We start from the raw sequence: 21,141 nt of genomic DNA on the forward strand, positions 1-21,141 counted from the left end.
CGAGAATTCCATGCCTGTTAGTTCTTTGTGTTTTGTTAATTTGGACTTTGTTAATAAACTTCCTGCACCAGAAAGAGTCTCTCCAGTACTGCATTTGGGTCCTGCCTGCTCCCTGCGATGCCCGCACATGACAGTTCGTATCTACAAATTTGTAAGTCAGATGTTCGTATCTCGGGCCCCTGCTGTATATACAGTATATATTCATGCATATGGAGGTACATGCATATATATATATATGTATGTATGTATATATATATATGTGTGTGTGTGTGTAGTATTTTCTAAACGGCTGTAGGAGGTTTGATTCAATTATTTAGGCTTGGCTAAACACAAAGGAGCAGCATAGCTGCCTGAAGCCAGCTTGAGAAATTGGGTCAGTTTCAACATATTCTAGTGGGATCAGAGCTCAGCAGTTGCTAGTAGCCTACTATACTAATCTCTGTAATAATTGGAATTGGAAGATTGCTGTGGCCAGTCCTCCTTAATAATGTACTGTAAGCTTTACATGTGAATTGACAACAAATATCACCATCCATTTAATAAACCTTGTCCTGTTGATTGTGGTAAGGAATAAGGGTTGTCTCTTTGTAGTTTGCGATTTTGATCATTGCACCATCCACAGTATAGGATTTGCAAAGCTACTGTGGAGGTGTTTGTGCATCTTTGTGTTTTTATGTGTGTATAAGTAGCATTGTAAGCACAAGTCTGACAAGACTGTGCATGCATATGAATTCACAAAGCCAGTGCTACTGTAGCATCTCTGGAAAACATTTTTTTTTTTTTTTTACAGCAGGTCCCATGACACCAACAGAAGCAGCTTCTTGCTCAACATGAAACAGCCAGGACCTGCACATCTACAACACCAGGAAATGTCCTTCATGTACCATAATAAATAATGCACAGTGAGGAGAAAAGAGTAGAGAAACACTACTCTTCCTAGCCCTTGTATAAATAATAAGTGTTGTGATTGTGTGTTTTCTGATTAGGCAAGAACATGATGCTTTGTGATTTCCATTTTGGATGGTATGCATAGCTTAATTTTCTAAATGATCATCATTGTTGGAAAATCCATTCATGATATGCCATTCTCCAGCTGGCAATCTATCTAATTAAGCTATACTGCTACTACTTCAAACTGTCGATGTTTTATGAGGCATGTTAGCACCAGTTGGTTCAGTCATGGCTGAGCTCCAGATGCAATCGGCGAATATAATTACGGGGACTCCATCCTTTAGAGCAGCGGACCCGAACATTTTTTGCACCACGGACCGGTTAAATGTTCAATTTTTTCACGGACCAGCCTTTAAGGTGTGGTGGATAGATATAAGTAGATAAAATGATACGACTGGCAAAAAACGTGTGTTTTCTAAATATAATGCTAGACGTTAAGCCATGTATGCAACTTTAGCAGCGTCCTGGTAACATCGCATAATTCAGTTGCACGGGTGCTGATGGGGACCAGAGTGTGGGATCAGGTTATACCAGTTTTGTGATTGCTGCATGTACGTTTCAGGATTGATTTTAAGGTTCTTTTACTGGTTTCTTGATGTCTTAATGATCTTGGGCCCTTTTATTTAGCTAACCTTCATTTACCATACCAATGGAGTGGCGCTATGGCCCAGAGGCAATGTCTCTATCATTGATGTGAAACCCCAGGGTTCACCTTCTGGGCAAGGTCCCAGTTAGGGTGGTTGGCGCCTTCCAGTGGACTCACCACCCGCAGGAAGGTTCACGAGGGGCTGGTACGGTGCAGTGTGATTTGGGTGGCGGTCATGGAGACTGCTACCCCTACAACCTAATAACAGACGAAGATGGATGGATGGAACCTTGTGGACTCTGAGGTTCTCCGGCTTAGACCATTTATCCATTCCAAAAGTAAGATGTCTTTGATTTATTTTATTCCTTTAATCAGGCGTCTTTTCATAATTAATCTTTTATTGTTATTATTATTGCTGTTGTTGCTTTTGTTTATCATAATTATTATCTTTCTATTTATTTATTTATTATTTACCCTCATTGTCATATTATTTTAATTATATGCTGTAGCTACATGCTTTAATGCTTATATGGGAGGCTGTCCTATAGGCGACCCTGCTCTGGGTGGCTATAGGGCTCTGAACTTCGGGGCGGGGCCTTCTGTCGGCCTGGGTTGCCAGGAAACAATAACCATGGGGAAGATAATGATATAACACAAGTCTTATGAAAATAGGTTGTTTCGTTGGCCAGGCTATCGAAAGAGAGCTGGATGCAATGTCATTGATTAAAGGAAAGACAAGTTTGCCATCTGCCGGAGGAATATGTGTAGCTCACTAATGGGAGAAAAAGCCAGTTACAGTACATTTAAATGTAGTTTGTAATTAATATTTATTCTACTGCGTCATGATTTTCGAAAGTAAGTTCAGAAAATAAATTCTAAAAAAATGAAAATCAAATATATCCTCTATGTAGCACAGGGCGACAAAAGATGGCGCAAATATAAAATTACATGCCGTTTTCTTATAATAGCAAAGCACCATAAATAAAGATTGTGTGTAAATACTAAATTATCAACGCTTTTTACGCTATTTTTAACGTTAACGCATGAATTAATATTTTCTCGTGTCACCATTTCTTTGTAATTCTTATTTCCTTCTCATCTTGGACAGTTCCTACAACAGTCCGCTTGGTGGCAGCAAAGACTGTGGGAGTTTATGCTGACGTAATTTGGCAAGGAACCAAATTAATCCCTACATTTTAAAAAAACGAGTTAATATATTAATTCATTAATTTGTAAACGTGAAGTCAAATGTGTATATAACAGTTTAGAGTGAAGGTTCTAGAAAAAATGGAATTGGCATCTCAAATGGAGGGTTTAAGGCATAGAGACAAAAAAAAATTAAGGAAAGATTGAAGGACGGGGGAGAGAGACGAATACAATGGTCAATGGTGGCCAGCTGTTGTAATGACATATTTTGGAGAGCTGACATGAAATCTGCATCTGTTTTGAGCTGTACCGACCCTCTGCTCCTCTGCGGCTGACGAGTCAGTGTGTCCTCGCGTGAACCCACAGACACAGGATTATAGTGTAGTTGTAGTGGGCTTATAGATAAATAACAGAAATACACTTCCGCTGGACACTTCATTAGGCATCCATTGCTTGTACCATAAACCAAGGTATTTGTCTTGTGGAATGCTCTAACACTTAATACCACATTAACATTGAGATGTAAATTTTGCTAATCCATTTTTCAGTACTGACACATACTGGTGCACTTTAGCAAGCAATCTTGGAAAAGGTGTGTAATGGAAGTGGCCTAAAGTGTGTGGAAATATGCCAAAGTGTGGGGCACTCGTCCTAAAGGGAGCGCAGTGCCATTGCAGGGGGGGATGTGGATAGAATGAATGAAGTGTTATGCAGTATATTGGCCAATGCTGTAAATGTTTAACAAGAGACTGGTTAAAAATTGATTGGTTGAAGATGGTGTGAAATGAATATCTGCCATGTATTGCAAATGCACTGCGCCCCCCACTTTGAGAATCTCTGGCTTACGTTAACTGATATTTAACTAATACAGGCATGGGGAAACTAAGGCCCGGGGGCCAGTGTAGCCCGTTCATCTTATTAATCAGGCCCCCCAACCCTTTTCAAATAATATAATTTATATTATCATTATACTTCTGCCTTTTCCCTGCGATACACACGTTTCCCCAATAGATGGCGTAAAAAATTATAAAAGCATTTTAGCCTTTATGCATGACTTTTACATGTCATTTATCTTTGTGAACACTCCATTTATCTACTCCTGACCCGGCCCCCCTGTTCAATTGTGGCCCGCAAGTCAAAAAGTTAGTCCACACCTGAACTAAACTCTTTGCATTGCTGTTGTTGTTTTAGTTTTAGTTTTGTAATGTAACATTGTTATTCTTCTTCGACTGCTTTCAAACTTTTATTGAAATATTTTGAGAAGCAAAATAGATTTTTTGGCCACAACAATCATAAAGGTTTGCTGCAAAATCCTGGAGGGACTGACAACAATGTGATCAAGTGCAATTTTTGCAACTTACTGTTAAGACACAATAGGACTATGTGTGTCCATGTTGGTGGGTCTACAGAGTGTGCGTGTTACTAAGTATGTGTACAGATCTGCCCTGATCTGATCTAGAGCGCTTATGTTTTCTGGCAGCGCCCAGAACAAAATGCTCCAGTGTTGTGAGGGAGTGGCCTCTCAGCTGCACACAAATATATATGGATATTTTATGGTCTAAGGTGGAGAAGACTACAGACGGAGAGCAGGCTCTAAGATTGTCTGCCAACACGTCACTATTTGCTTTGTTTTGCGTCAAAAGACCTCAGGCAAAGCACAAATAAACAAGAAAAACTTGCTTTGAAAAGGGCGCCTGAGGCAAATGGAGCATTTTAGATTGAAACACTTCTGTTACCTACTGCAGTCTGTCAAAACAATACATGAAACTGACGAAGGCACAATTTTAAAGGGACACGTTGGGTTTTTGGAATGTGATTGTATGAGGTGCTGACATTTAGTCAGAGCTTTGACTGTGATGTATTCTCTGTAAAGTGTGTACAGTACATATTGTATACTATCTACAGTATGATGATGTTTTTTGTCGGTGATAACAATTAACAAAAGTGACATCATAGTCATTATTGACTAATTCAGAGGTTAAGGGCGCAGATTGAATGAATGAATGAAACATAACACAGCATATTGTCCAAATGCTGTAAACATTTAACATGAGACTGGCATAATAATAATAATGATAATAATCTGTGTCTGTGGTAATGCTAGTATAAAATGTTTCTGACGGAACTCCAACGTAAACACAAAGCAACTATAATCTTACTATCATGGAAAAAATGCAAAAAAGTAAAAAGTCCCAGAAATGCCTGGAAATGCAAGTTGATGCCCGAAACATGCTGCCAAGTGAATAATTTGTGCTAAAAACTAAAATCTGTGTTTGTGTGTTCTGCTTTGTCTTGTTTTCTTTGGGTGGGGGCAACGATTTTTCTTATGAACCGGGGGCGGGGGTGCAAATAATTACTTAATAATTACAAAATTACTTTGCCTACAGAATATGGACTTGTGGTTTTTCTGATTTCCAATATTAAACTAATGTTGTGTTAAAATACAGTAAATGTGCGCAGTAATATTTGTGGTTGCTTTAGGAAACATCCACTCCCACACATAAATTACAAACCACAAATGCCATTTTACCCAGTTGGAAAACATCCAGGTTAAACATACAGGACTCAGGTTATATAAGGTCGCAGAACAGGTTCGAAGCTAGGGAACAGTGTCATCCAAGGTACTATATGCTTTTAAACCCTTTCGCTAATGATTAACTTAAATGCAGCCATCTGACTTGACAATTTATTGAACTGCAACTGGGAAAGACTATGCCATTTGATTTGTTTGTGACTTCACAATAATAATAATAATCTGACAGAAATAAGCAAGGTTTATGTTTCACTTAGAATTGCTTTTAATACTCTGCAATTGAACAGAAAGAAAGGATACTTGTTTGAATCAGTTTTGTCAACTGAAGTGGATTATCATCTATCTATCTATCTATCTATCTATCTATCTGTCTGTCTATCTATCTGTCTGTTTGTCTATCTATTACTCTATCCATTTCTCTTTCTTCTAGATGTTGTTTTTTTTGAGGGGCCACATACAGCCTCATTTGATGTCAAGTGGGCTGGACCAGTAAAACCAAAACATAATTACCTATAAATAACAATGAGTCCATGCTTTCCCTTTAAACCAAACACAAAGTTTTAAAAATTCTTTAAGTGGGCTGGCTTGAACCCCCTAGCAGGCTGGTTTTGGACCGTGGGTATGTTTGTATAATTGTGACTTCGCTTTACAGATGTAGTAACACACTCGACTGGATGCCCCACAAACTCATTCTCATTATCAAAGTGTAATTAAAGGGGATGGACCTTATTCATAAAAGCAGCTTGATAAAAGTCATTGACACAGGTTCACAATAACAGAGGGCACAACATAAATAGATTCAATGTGTTACAATGAATCTTTAGGATAGAAAATTCTGTGATGGCCTCATGGTGTATGGATTACAGAATACATAAATTAATTTAATGGTGTGTGTGGAAGTGTTTCTGCATGCTGTGTGAATTTCCTTGCGAACTAATATAGTCTCTTTTTCATGAAATACACTCATACTTCGGGCCATGTCATTCTCAAATTAGGATGCATGCATGTGATGTCAAATACATCCAGTGGAGTGCATTCCAGTAGGAATTGGTAAGCAGAATCTAGATGAGGAATGTTGCTGTTAATGTTATTTACTATCATGTTCTAGCATTTTACTTTTTATTATTTAGTTTCAAATAGCAAATACATATGCAAAATATTTAGGCACAATTCATATTTAAAATTATAATATTAAATTAATGAGCAGAGTATGAGACTGTAACACTCTGTTGTACATCCTTCAGCACCACCAGCAAAAACATAGTCAAGTTGTATGGGCCTCAACATTAGCTATGCTCCCATAGCTAATGTTTATCCGGCTCCTCTAAGCCAGTATCCGACATGGACAGTAACAAACCTGGGTGTAAAACTGTAACTGACAGTAGTTTAAACTTTGATGTACAGAATAAATGCATGGTTAAGTCCAATTTATTTTAATTAAGAGAACTGTTAGACCAGGCATGAGCAAACTAAGGTGCCAGATGCGGCCCGTTTAGCTTTGTAATCCGGCCTGCCAAACTTGTCCAATTTATATAATTGGTTTGTATTTTGATTATACTTCTGCCATTTCCCTCTCATAGTTTAGGACAACTGTGACCCGCAAGTCAAAAGGTTTGCCCACGCATGTGTTAGAGAGAGTTACAGAGGTTGGACTGGGGTAATTGGTGTTGCAGAGGTTGGGATGGTAGCGATGGGAGTATTGATTCTGTGGTATTGATAATCACATGTGTATTGATTACTCTCATAAAGTATTGATTGACCCTCGCAGTAACAAGTTGAACTGATCCATTCATATTACGTGACCACTTACCAGAAGACGGTAGTGACTCCATGTTATCATGTCAGCTAGACATTTTTGTCCCTTAATGGCAGCAATGGCATTATTTAGGTTACATTCATTCATGTTATGAAAACTACAACAACAAAAACAACAAAGTTTTTTGGGGAAAAAAAGCTGCCAAAAAGGTAATTGGTAACGTATCAAATAAGAAATTCCGGTATCGCCCACTATCGCTCTCAGTTTAATTTTGTTCATTTACTTGTGTACTAGTGCCATATTATTACTTTTTGTATTTGTTTTCGGCTCCATGTCAAAGTCCCCTCCCTCCCCCACACACTGTTAGCTCTCTCTGACACACACTGACACACGAAGACAGAGTACAGACTCAGACACACTCGCTCGCCTTAGTCGCACTAGTGCGGGTCATTTCAGGTAAACGCTGCCGCTGCGTCTTGTTCACTTTAGCCCACAGAGATCTTCTACAGCTCTTGAGGAATGTACTCACACAGGGACCCTTAATAATCCCAGCGCTACGAGCTTCGTCTTGCGTACGAGGTATGTTTATCTATTTTCCCCCACATTTTACTGTTTGACGAAAGTGTTTGCCAATGACAGCTCTGCCACAAAGTGGACAGTTGATAGACTGGCAGCGATGTACGCGTGCATTCCGCTCACATAAGGAAACAATTCACGTCAGTGTTCACCCTTTCAACACGGATTTTGACGTGTGTTCATATCAAGTGCAGGGAACGGCATTTGCTGAACGCCATTCAAATTTTGTGACTCAGTGCTGCCTTGCTAACCGGCACATGGTTTAAGCACTAAACACTGCCTAGATATATCTGTAAATCTGACAATCCAGGGAACAAATTGTTCTTGGTGCAGTAAATACTGCTGATTCTAACTTAGTGTGTGGTAAATGTCGCCTCCTTTACGCCCTCGGTTGTGTTTTGGCTATCGAGATAACAGGAAGAGGAGAGGAAACAATTCAAAAAGTTAACATTTTATTATTAATAGACGGGGTTTTTTTTTCAGCCGAATGAAACTAAGTCTTATAACACCCCCATAAAGGAGTCTGAAGTTGTTGTGAGAGCTCCTCAGTGTTTGCGTAAACCCGATGAGAACGAAGTCGTTGCAAATTACGGCTGAGGTTCTGACAGTCCAAGAGAACAGCGCATACCGGAGCTAGCTTTCTTAAATGCGGGGTTATGGGCCCGAGTTATGGATTCTCACACTGTAAACACTTAACTGAATTCAGCAGCATATGACAACGCTAGTTGGACAGCTTATGTTTCACTTTTACTTTGGAACTCTTAAAGTTGAGAGAAATAACAGTCTACTAACTTTGCTATCGCTTATGCATTGGCACCATTGGGCGACGGTAAATCATATCTACTGCACAAAACAACACAACGAAGCGCCTTCACACATCACAAGTAACTGAAAGACATGGTTCGAGAGCTGTATACACTCGAGTGTGTAATTTTAACTAAACAAACGTATGTGACATGGCTTTTTGACGTAATTGTGCAAACTGACCATTTATTTGTACAAGTTAGGCGGTTTACAGACTCTAGCTTACTCTTCACAGTAAAAAAAAGCGTTAAGGCATCAACTACTACATAGATAAAGTGTGTTTTTTTACGACGGTTGCATGGTTTGTTCAGGGCTTGTCAGGAAATACTGGTATGCGAAGTTTCTATGATCGATTGCATGTCAGCATGTGACGTTCATGAAACAGAAACTGTCGGAAATATGGCAACTTTGTCATGGCTTTTTGTCAATGGCGATAATGTTTTCTTCTCTTTCTAATTCTGTTTTCACCACTTGACTATTCGTAAAAAGGATAATGGATTACAGAAAGGGTTATCTAAAAAGCAAAAACATTTTTTTAATCAGCATAATTTGATTTAATCTAAAATATTTTTCCAGAACAAACTAGGTTTATGTATGTATGTATGTATGTATGTATGTATGTATGTATGTATGTATGTGTATGAGAATATGTACAGTACTGTATGTATGTTTGTCTATATGTTTGTATGTATGCAGGGCTTCCCCTAGAGCCCGCTACAGAGGCCCAAAGCAAGATTTTGGTAGGCCCTCCCCAGCCTCTGAAACCAACCCAATCCCCGCCCCCTGGCCCTTTTTGGATTTTCACAAAAACACAGTGGACCAAAATGCCGTTTAAAAGTGAAACACAAAAAATATTAAATATAAATACAACACCAACAAATGTAGTAATTGAAAAAAAAACTCTAGAATAACACATAATAGGCACTATTATGGGGGCAGTGGTGGCTTAGTGGAAGCGGACTTGGGTCCGGAAGGCTGCAGGTTCAAAAAAAGCTCAAAAAAAGCTGCCCACTGTTTACTTTGGTGATGGGTTAAATGCAGAGGTCACATTTCGTTGTGTGCAGTGATGTGTGTCACAGTGTCAAAGAGTTCACTTTCCTTTCCTTTCCTTTATTAAGGAGCTAATATACATTGCACTTAGTGCCCTCATCAAAATGGGCCCCTCCTTTGCAAATGTGAGGTATATGTGTATATATGTAAATTTATATACACGTATACATACAGTACATACATATATATACATATATACATGCATATGTATATGTATCTTTATACAGTATGCATATATACTTATATATTATATATATTATATGTATGCATGTCTATGTGTAAGTATATATGTATATATAATTAACTTTAACTTAAACTTAAAGAGTTTCCCCCCCAAAAAAATTGTACTAGCATATTTAAAATGTTTAACATATTGTATACATCGATGCATTTTTAGTGCATATACACAACTGCACTTTGTATCCTATTACAGCATTAGTTGTAATTAAGGAAAATGCAGGTTACAAATATCTGTTTCCTGCTACTGTAGAGATACAAGTACATATATTCATATAACTGTTAGATACAGTTGTCTCAGTTCTGTACGCACTATGAATACATAAGTTTATATTTATTTTATCATTTTCTGATGATGCGCTGTGCTAAAATCAAAGTGAATCTCTTATTAATATTACAAAATTATGAGCAAAAATGATTTAGCACATTCCATCAATGCACAATATAAAATAAAATAAAATTCAAAATAAAATGTTAAACTTGACCCCACCTATGTGTACATTAGATGATAATGTACTGGCCTGCTTAAAAAATTGTATAATTAAATATGTTTTCTCATAAAAACAGTATAAAAACAGTAAAACAGTAATAAAGTACATTTAAGTTAACTGCAGGATAATTTCTGGTGTGCGCTGCTTTATTCCCACATCCACGTAATGACTTTTATAACACGGATCAAGTACAGTCACGACAAGATTTCAGTGAAACGTGTGCTGACAGACTATATGAGTGTACTTTTCATTGTTTTCACTCCATGGTCTGTCCCAACCTCTGCTTAGAAGACACATTAGTGCTGCGATTAAAGGAATAACATCTGCTACAGATGCATCAGAGAAGCTGATCTCTTTAGTTAGCTGCTCAAATGGGGGAAGAAGAGAGATAATGTTCTATAGTAAGACCCACTGGTCTTAAACTCACTTTTGCGCAAAGAGGCTTTCCTTCTTCTCATAGCATAGCGATCGGGATGTTTGGATTTCAGGTAATAAATTAAACCTGACGTGGAGAAATTATTTGCAGATGCACCCCCTCGTAAAAATTTTTAAATTTCGGCATTACACATTTTGCAAACTCTATCTGTGGGTCTTTGTCAGATATATTATTGAAATGCATCCAGACTGCAGATAGACTTGTTGGCATTTTCAGACAAGACCGTGCTGGCCGCGGTTTTAACTTCCTGTTTTGACTGTTTTGTTTCAGTGATAAAAGTCACTGATAAAGTTGCTGAATATTCAGTGCATCCCTAATTAGTATTATTAATTATACAATAGAATAAAGAGGGTAGGGTGTGATGTTCTGTCATGTCAATTTCTTAAAATAAGTAAGATTCCCCTAAAAGATATCTCTCTCCCTATTTCTTTCTTTCATTCATTCTTTTTCTTTCTTTCTTTCTTTCTTTCTTTCTTTCTTTCTTTCTTTCTTTCTTTCTTTCTTTTTTGAGGTAGCATAACTGAAGCTGTTTCTAGTCATGCGAGCATTTGTTTAGTTTGGCAGGGCATGTGGCAGATGAAGAAATATCACTTGGCCTTGTATATGCTGACAGTTACAAGCCCTTCTGGTTGTCTCTTATCCATTGTATTTATCCACTTTAAAAAGGACAAAGTTTGCAAAAGAAATTTTTGTAAAAGCAAAGGAATTCAATTTATTTAGTACCTGATTCCAGTTACCCAGTCACAGGTTTTCTCTTCAGTTTCCCCACAATTGTTTCCTTCTCCATAGGAAACATTTTTGGTAAATGTTTCATAATTACTAGTTTTGAGAGAACACATTTGAGTTGAAGAACACTACTTTTTGTATATCAATTCAGTGAAATTAGAATCTGCAAAAATCGGTATTGGTTAGTCTCACTTTACCTGTGAAGGTAGCGGCAGTGGTGGTTAAGGAAGCAGATTTGGGTCCGGAAGGCTTCAGGTTTGAGTCCTCCAGCGGCTAAGTTACCACTGAGGTGCTCTGAGTTCCCACACACTGCTGCCTGGGCGATTAAAGCTGCCCACTGTTCACTTTGGTGATAGGTTAAAAGCAGAGGTCACATTTCGTTGTGTGCAATGATGTGCTGTGTCACAATGACAAGGAGTTCACTTTCCTACCTGATAGTGGAAAGTGAAATGAGCCTATAGCATTGCTATAGAGTTAGAGGTATAAAATTCTTACCTGAAGGCCACCCACTCTCCAAAAAAAAAAAAAAAAAATATATATTTAAAGTATAATTTAAAGCTCTTTTTACATTTAGGAGTTCACAAAGAAAAAACATTTCAAAGTTACCAGAAACAAAGACAATTGTCACGTAAGAATGTACTTTTATTTAACCTCTGATCAAACCAGTGGCTACTGCAGTTACTAAAAAAGATCTTTTTCAAACATACAATAACGCAGTGGTTCCCTACATTTGTTTTTTTGCACAAACTTTTTAAAATAGCCTCACAAGCATCTCAATTACCCACAAACTCTATGCCAAAACCAGCCATACACACCCACACACATATAAACAGAGAGAACAGAATAACGTGCTCAAGCAACCTCAGATCACAAACCTTTATTTTTATTAATATAAATTGCGTATGCTTATTTTAACAACCACACCAAAGCTAACAATCTCTTGAGAGTATGTTATTGGAATTTATTTGGTGTTATGGCTCTGTGCGTGTGTGTCTGTGTACCTGTGTGAATGTGTCAATATCCCATTAAAAGAAAAAAAAGATTGAGCAGGATGAGACAAACAAGAGACAGATGTAAAGTCAGAGACACGAGAGTGACTTGCACTCCACGGTTGTTTTTGATATAATTGTGAACGACTAAAGAACGTTCTCCAGAACAACATTTACATGCCCCCTCTTTCAATTCCATACAAATCAGTGTTGCTTTGCAGCATGCACCTGGTCTCTCTTCAAAAGACAACATTTTTATGAACCAACTTAGGAAAAATTACAGTTATGTATTGTCTATTTATGAAAGCATGACAAAAATAAAACAATAGTGTGTCAGTGGATATAAAGCATTGTACTCCTTTGATATTATTAATTATTAAAATTCCTGGTATGGATATCTCATATGGATATGAATCACATCTCTACATATTTTACAAATGTGTTGCTATATTCTATATACACACATACCCCAACTTCTTCTTCTTTATTTATTGCACTTGATAAAACGGATCATCCTTCTGTGTTGATCTTTTGAATAATGAGTTACCAAATTTTTGACATGATGGTGTCTCTTAAGTTTTTCATTAAAGAAATAAAGTGTTGTTAGACTTGGAACATATTTAGTTGTGTTGTTTTTTATCTTTTACCTTTTAAATATTTAAATTACATGAATAATTTAGTGGCAATTTATTCCTATTAAGTTCTCTCTTAATTAAATACACAAACTTCAAATGTACTTGTACAACTTTTTTTATATGATTACCAGTTCTTCTTCTATAGAATATCAGATCTAATTTTTAATATTATTGCATGTTGATACAAGAGAACAGGTAGAAAGTGGAAAAGTCTATTATTTGTAATTGTTAAATTGAAACATCGGTGCTAGCAAAGGTCACAGCTACCAAGATGTCAGGACATGTGAAGAGGATTATTTGCAATTAATTCACGTCAAAACATGAAACAGATTTTTTAGTTCAGAGCTGTTGCCTATGTTGAGAGATGTTAAGAGTTCAAGCCCTCCACGAATGTGATTACAGTACATCTCTGGGAATTGGATGACCACTATGCTTTGATTAACATCATTCTCAAAGGAAAGTCACTTTTTAATTGTGACAGTTACAGACAAACCATTCCTCCTTCAGTGCCGCAGGAGTTTGTTTGATAGTTACCGATGCATCTACCGATGTAGTCTGCCAATGCAGAATGCCTTCCAAGTCCTCTCCTTCTCAAACAAATCCTGTTTTTTCTTAACAAACTTTTTCTATCCTCTTTTCCTTACTGCTGGTACCATTGTCTCTGATTTTACTTTTTGTCTTTTGTCATTATACTGGTAAAATGGGCCTGGGACGATAATCAATCAATAAATAAATTACATGACAAATGAAAATTAGCTTGATAATTTTGCTGGCCTCTATATTTTGCCATGTTTATGGTTGTTTGTTTTCCACCGTCTCTCGCCTCGAAACAGGCTGAATGACAAGGGGGTACAAGAGTGCAGCAACATGGACATGCCAGTATGCCTAATATGTAAGCGAGTGGTGGCAATAAAAAAAAGGAAATACAACTTGCGTGCACACCTAAAATGTTTTCATTTCATTCATTGTTTTTATAATTTTGTTCCTGGCTAGTTTAGGCATACAGCGGATTTATCCATTCTTAAAAAAGTGCAGTTTAGACATTTTAACTATCTATCAATTCTAAATTGAATCAACATACTGTCTTGGTCTTGTAAGTCTTCAGTTTCTGACAAGAGTGGCCACAGTTTATTGTAAAATAGACATGTATTATATATAGTGAAGTTGGAATATCTAATAGGCATTAAAATGTTTTGTCTCCTTGTTTTGATTGGACCTTGATAGGATAATATTTTAGCAAAACAAATTTCTCAGATTCCCCAAGGCATGATACTGGGTACCTAATAGTTCTTTTGATCGAATAGTGTCCTTAATTAGCTTCCAACATGGTAGCTGACTTGGATCAAATGTAAAATGTAATTAAAATTGAATTTAACACTGCTATGACAAGGCTACTTAAGTGTACTGCTTTTTTACTACTGTATAAAAGCTACACAAATTATTGTTGTTAGTGCTGTGACTGACCAGCATTAAAGAATGGTTGTATAACCATTACCTTCCGCTCAACAGTAAAAAAAAGAAAAGAAAAAAGAAACACAACCTAAGAAACCTTGGTGTTGTCTTTGATTCTTCGCTTGCCTGGAGCATCACTCAAAGGAACTATTAAGGTTAAAACCGAGCAATAAATGACTTTTATTTGTCTTGTTTAAACTGCTGTAATAGCCTTTTTATTTGTTTAAATGAGATGGAACTTAACAGCCTTCAGGTTGTTCGAAACAGGTTGTTGTGAGGCGTTTAATCATAAGAAGGAAAAAGGTAAATATCCTACCTTTTGTCCACCTTTGAGTCCCGAGGAGCTAGGTTTCAGTTTATGTCTGTGACCTGTTGGAACTTTACAGCCCTGTCTGCAGTTTGAAGTTTGGCAGGTCAGAGACTGTTAAAGGTCCCATGGACTTAATTAAAGACGAGAGAGTGGTGATCTTTAAGGGTTGCATTGTTGAGCCCTTTGGAACTACTATGCTGTTTATGCAACCTTCAATCTATGCAATACTTTACGTTTTATACTTATTTCATATCATTTCGTGTGTAATTACTGCAGGATTACGACAAATAAGTAAATACTGTGCATTAAAGAGACTATTATTTTACCAGCCTAAATATTGTGTTGACACCAGGAAATTAATATGCCTACAAACCTACATACAAAAGGGGCACTTGTCTACACAGATTATGTTTTTTCACTATTGTGGTCTGTTTCAGCTGATGTGCCATACTTTATGATTGTGCTACATTAAGTAAGATGAGACAGTAACATTTTAACTTAAAGTCAAAAATGTATGATCAAAATCTGTTTCAAACTGTCCAGTATTTAAGATGTGCATCAACATTTCTTTTTTAAGCCTAAAAAGAATAGCAGTGGCCTATAGTTTTCCATTTCAGTTTTTGTAGATTTATCATTGCTCCGCAGTAATCTACCTCGAATGCGATATCTCCACTGGTGATTCCTACAATTTGGCTTATTAGCCGAGCTGTTCTGTTTTCACTCGCACTCGCTGAAGCCATTTGTTTAAATACAGCAGCTGTTCTTCTTCATCTGCAAGGCATATTCTGCTCCCGTCAATTCCACCAAGAATTATGGCTCGCAGACGGAAAAGTTGAATAAAAATGCAGGCATTAACATATTTTTTGAGTGTTGGTATTGACTTAATACCGAAATATCTGTTCTTGTGACAACCTTAGATGACATTTAGATGATTTTCGAGGAGTTGAGATGACCTACTGAGAAGTACAGCGTAAATAAGCAACAGCAAGACATGTATGTGAATAAGAAATGTGTTGGTGTAATCTGATGAAGGGTTGTGGAGAACAGGGGCCTGATGTATCAAAGTTGCGTAAGCACAAAAAAGTTGCTCTCACCATTTTCTATGCTCACAGTCAGATGTATCAAAACTGAAATGAGTGTAGAAATGTGCGTCACCCCGTGTACAAACCCTGCATATGCACAAAAAAGTTGGTTACACCCTTTTATACACTCACGTTCAGACGTCTCAAAATTGAAATGATCGTAGAAATGTGCAGTCCTCATGACAGCTCCAAAGCTGCTGTACGCATGTTTCTAAAGCTTTGGCAACAATAACAATCGTAGCGGTAGTGTTGTTAGAACATCTCACAATTAGACGAGAGTGTGTATTTAGGGATCGAGACAATTTACTATCCATTCCATCAATTTGCAAATTATATGTGATGTGATATGTGATCTCGAACTATTTCTTTTATTCTTATACCTTTATGTGTGTGCAGTGCCCCGACCAACAGCATTTATGGCCTCACACATGCTTTTTTCTTTTCATATTGTAATAGTCATATCGTTATGTTCATATTTGACAGGTTTAATCGTTCTGGGAGTAGGGAGGCATGGTGAGACTGTGGATGTGGCTGGAGGTGCGGAGTGAGAGGGAAGTGAAGGATGAGAGAGAGTGAAGCACGGCGGAGAACAAGTGTGGAGTTAATATTAGTTGCTGTCAATCATTTCAAAAGTTCCAAAGAGTACGGAGGCATCCGACTGGTCTGTCGCAGAGGCATTACAATATTTACACCTGCGGACGAGTGACCAAATAACATACCTCGCTGCTTCTCCACCTCACTGAGTAGGACCTATAGTTCGGCTTTAGTATAATAATTTTTTCACTTGCTCGTGATGAATTCACCTGCAGATTGTTCATTTAAATATATTTGCATACGTATGTATGGGCGTGCTATGGAAATCCCACATATGCACTCAATTCCACGTGGATTGGTATGTACAAATGAAACGTACTTGGATTTACTATCCACGTACCCACGACAGTTTCTGGATTTTTGCGTACACCCTTTTCCATGATGAAATCTCCGCACGTTATTTAATGGCTTGGAGAAATACAGTTTGAGATTTGGCATATCTCTCTCTTTGACACCTTACGAAGAATTGTATCATTAACACAGAAAAGCAGTTAAAGGCCTCACAACAGAAATGTGGCGCAATTCAAGCCCTTTCAAATTCAAGTGACACTTCAGCTGTTGATGCCTGGTGTATGATGTCACTACTGCTTCTATTTTAGATAAATCTGAAATCTAACACACTGGATTCCTCCAGGAATTGCCAGAGACCAGAATTAAATTGGATAAGTGTATTACTTTATCATCATAGACTACTCCAAATGTTGTCCTCGATGTTCCTGGTGCATACAGAGTTATTTACCTGCACCATGCAATATCTCAGCAGCTTTTGAAGTATTAGTATAAGTACGAGGAGTAAGATAGTCCTGGTTAAGAATCTCCTTCTTGTGGTAAAAATCTCCTTCAGCTTCACTTTCCACCTATGTCAAACTCTTGGTCAAGGTCAAGGTCAGCTTTATTGTCAACTCTTTCACTAACTTTAATTCCCCCAGTGCTTTGACTTTTCTGATTCATAGTTCAGAATGTTATCTGGAAACATCATTGAGCACTGAGCCTAACCTCATCTGTCATCCTGTTTATCATCGTCACAAACACGATGTTGTTGTGATCAGGGCTGATCACTTGAGTAACTACTGTAACCTTTCACATCTTTAAAGGCACACTTTTAAAGTTTTTTTTCTTTTTCTTCATACTTAAAAGTGAAAACGTGAAATTAAATTATTATCATTGGGACACAGCACATAATAGAACGTGTCCTCTGCTTTTAACCCATATGGCTGCATATATATCGGAATCGGTTAATATCAGAATCAGAAATTAGGTGTTTGGACAATATTGGCATATCGAATCTAGGCGAATTCAATTAAAAAGGTCATCGGTCATCCCTTGTAATATAAAATTACTTTTCACTCTTCATTCTCTTCAAAGCCACCCTTCATCCTTGCTAACTCCTGGCGTTTTCTGGCCATGTCCATCATCTATATTCCTCTCTTCTTTTATTTTCTTCAGTCTGCCCCTTGAATTGCTTCAACCTTTTTAGCACTCTGTTCGCTAGCTAGCATGTTACCTCATTATTAAACACACATGCTTTCCATCTTATTGAGATCCATATCCCTGTCTTTGCTGTAGGGCTGTGCAATTAATTTTGGTCACGATTATAAAAAGAAGACATAAAATTATTATTTTGCCATTTGTCTTTCTCCCGTGTTGCTGTTGTGTTTCTGTCCTTTGATATAAATGCAGCAGCACACACTACGGTGGTGCACCCTGCCCTCTCCTCCCCCCAACACAAACTGTAGTTTCACTTTCGGCACATTTTGAGATAGGAGGGAGCAGTTGTTTTATGTTTAAATTGAACATATACTAATCATACAATCTATGTTTATTTAGATCGTGCTGCAGTTTGTTAAGAGGACACTACCACATAGTTTTAAATTTATTTTTATTTATTATTTGCATTTATATATAGAGAGAGAGAGTGCTTAAATGACTCAATTGCAGCTTATTTCTTTCATGAAAAATCAGTTTTATTTAAGTTAATTCAAAAGATGCTGTTGTTGATCATAGTGCACACCAAATCTTACCAACCACTGGCCAATAAGCTGGCAGGCTTCTAATGGCAGGACACAACAAAATGTGCATGCACACCACCACTAGGTGCATTTTAGGCACCCAGGAAAATGCAGTAAACAGCAGAACATTACTGTGTATTAGCGGTGGCAGCATACTCTCTTTGCGTTTCGTTAAATAATTGCGGTAAAATCATCAGTTTGGTACGTCATGTTTTATTTCTGGTATAAAAAGTGAAAACAAAATCAGTTCATTTTGTAGCAACACACCTTTTTGCGCTGAAAATATAAAATAAATAAAAGTCCAGTTAATGATAGAAATTTAAATAAAATTATTATAACATGTGCATTATCCAAACATTATATTTTTGTGCTGGAGCCAATCGCATCAAAACCATTCAACACCAGAAGTTGCATTGGATAGTATAACAACGTTATTAATTTTTTTAATAACTTTTTTTAATACTTCAGAGACTATTATACCCAATTAAAAATTCACACATTTAGTTGTATTCAGAGCAAAAAAATAAAATAAAATTGTATGGCTCTCACGGAAATACATTTTAAAATATGTGACTTTTGTGGCTCTCTCTGCTAAAAAGGTTCCCGACCCCTGGTCTAATGGATAACTCTTATACACCAGATGCCTTTCTTGGTGCAACCATTTAATCAGGGCGTAGGGCTAGTTATCTTATGTTGAGTTAATTGTCAGATTATTTTATTTATATCTTACCTTTCAAATTTAAACTGAGGTATAAGTGAGTAGTTAATAGGACATCTGATGGTTCAACAAACGTGTCATCAGTTCCGAAAGTTGTTCTTAAAAACAACAACTAAATTCAAACGTGGTTTATCTACTTGTTTTACACAGCGTCTTGACAGAGCCAAGGAAAGAACTGGAGAATCTGGAGTAATGTGATTAAGTGCCATGTGGGGTTAGCTGTACGTAACATGTACTGCAGCTGTCGGAAACAACTGCTCTCAGAACACTTTGATTAGATGAGGCATTGGACTTTATCAAGTGGAAACATTCTACTTTTATTTATCCCTGATGAGGAATCAATTTCATAAAAATCTCAAGAAATGTGGTTTCAAGTGTTTGATTTGACTTTTTGTGCAGGGGTTGTAATTAATTCCTATGAACTTTAAATGTTAACAAAGGTGTTGCAGTACAACAGTATTTTGGGGGCAATTTCATTTTTTAAATTATATAATTAAGAATAGTGGCGCTTTGGCCCAGAGACAATGTCTCTGTCATTGATGTGGAACCCCAGGGGTCACCACCTGGGCTAGTTCGAATCCCGGTTAGGGCGGTTGGTACCTTCCAGTGGACTCAACCACCCGGCCGAAGGTTCAGGAGGGTTGGTACAGTGCAATGTGATTTGGGTGGCTATTGCTGCCCCTGCGACTCAGTAACGGATAAGCAGATGAAAATGGATGGATAGATATAATTAAGAATAAATATGCAAACCACACATTTCTAACAAAGCTTTATAACATCTGTTGCATAAATTGTCTACCTATTACAAATGCATAGTTCTTCTACTTTTGTGCCAATTGTTGAATACATTCTTATTTTACTTCCTAAATTAAACACCTCATACCATATTTTTCTGAATTAGCCTTGATCCCATCTACAAGGATTATTCACAAAACACAAAATAACCTTATAAATAGGCATCGCTTGTTTAGTACCTGCAGTCAAATATGCACCCTGACAGCCTGTGGTTGTCCAAAAAACACAGATATATACAGTTTAATACAGTTGCTCAAAGTTTTTTGGGCTTGTTTCATAACCCAGGCCTGTTAGTGGTTCATGTCTAATAATACGTGACAATTATACTTAAACAAATAAAACATTAGATTTACTTAACTTGGTTGTGTCAACCGGTCCCTCAAAACTAGGTTGAGTAAATTGGAGAAATACACGAGATGTAATTATTAAACATCACCAAACCGTATTCATTAAACACTATATATAATACAATTATGCTGAATTCACTTTACATATATGTTGAATTTATAAACACAGTTATTTTGAATTTATTAAAAACAGTAATGTTGGATTTATTGAACACAGTTGTGTGAATTTACTAAACAAAACTGAGCTGTTTTATTTTACAAAAACCTTCAGGTAAAAGTTTTTACAAATACATATGTGTATACAAATACAGGCCAAATCCCCCAGGTTTTGATAAAAACTTAAACAATTTCCACAATGCCATGGGAAGAAAATCTGTTTTCTGCTAAGCACGAAGTAATAGTTTTTGTTTTTTTGATGTTGTTGTATGATGTATTTATGCACAGTATATTACCTATAGTAGACAGTGGTCAGTCTGGAGAAGCAATCAGAAGCACAGAAGTGTTATGCTGCAGAGTGTGTCAGCAGCTAAAATGAATTTCTGATGTGTGGAAAAAGGCCCACCTAATAAAATAATTATCAGTTTAACTGAAATTACTTTCTAAAATATGTTTTAGCTACTGACTACCCATATAGCAGGACTGGCTTTTAGATCACCAAACCTGGGGTGTTTAGCATCTACTGTGGGTAGTACACTGAATTTGTACAACCTCATAAAAAAACCTGCAATAACCTTTAAAAATAGGATCAAATACTATTCTTATAAAAAGTATCCAAAACTGTACTGCTACTGATAATACATTTTGGTCCTTTGAAGTGAAAATTGGTTGCTGTCCAACTCCATTAGCACTTTCTGAAGCAATTCGAATGTGTGTCGCAAGTCTTTAGGGTAGCTCAAATTTAAACTGTAGATCAGACCA

General features: G+C 37.1%; 1 protein-coding gene across 1 annotated transcript in view; it reads left to right on the top strand.

The window, feature by feature from the left end:
- Positions 1–7,387: 7,387 nt before the first annotated feature.
- thrb (thyroid hormone receptor beta) overlaps positions 7,388–21,141 on the top strand; it is a gene marked incomplete at its 3' end in the record, with an annotated part of 61,956 nt that continues 48,202 nt past the window's right edge. Inside the window, 1 exon segment of the mRNA NM_001297580.1 lies at positions 7,388–7,551.

The sequence above is a fragment of the Cynoglossus semilaevis genome, chromosome 18 (genome assembly GCF_000523025.1).
Source record: "Cynoglossus semilaevis isolate Cse_v1.0 chromosome 18, Cse_v1.0, whole genome shotgun sequence".
Taxonomy (NCBI): Eukaryota; Metazoa; Chordata; class Actinopteri; order Pleuronectiformes; family Cynoglossidae; genus Cynoglossus; species Cynoglossus semilaevis.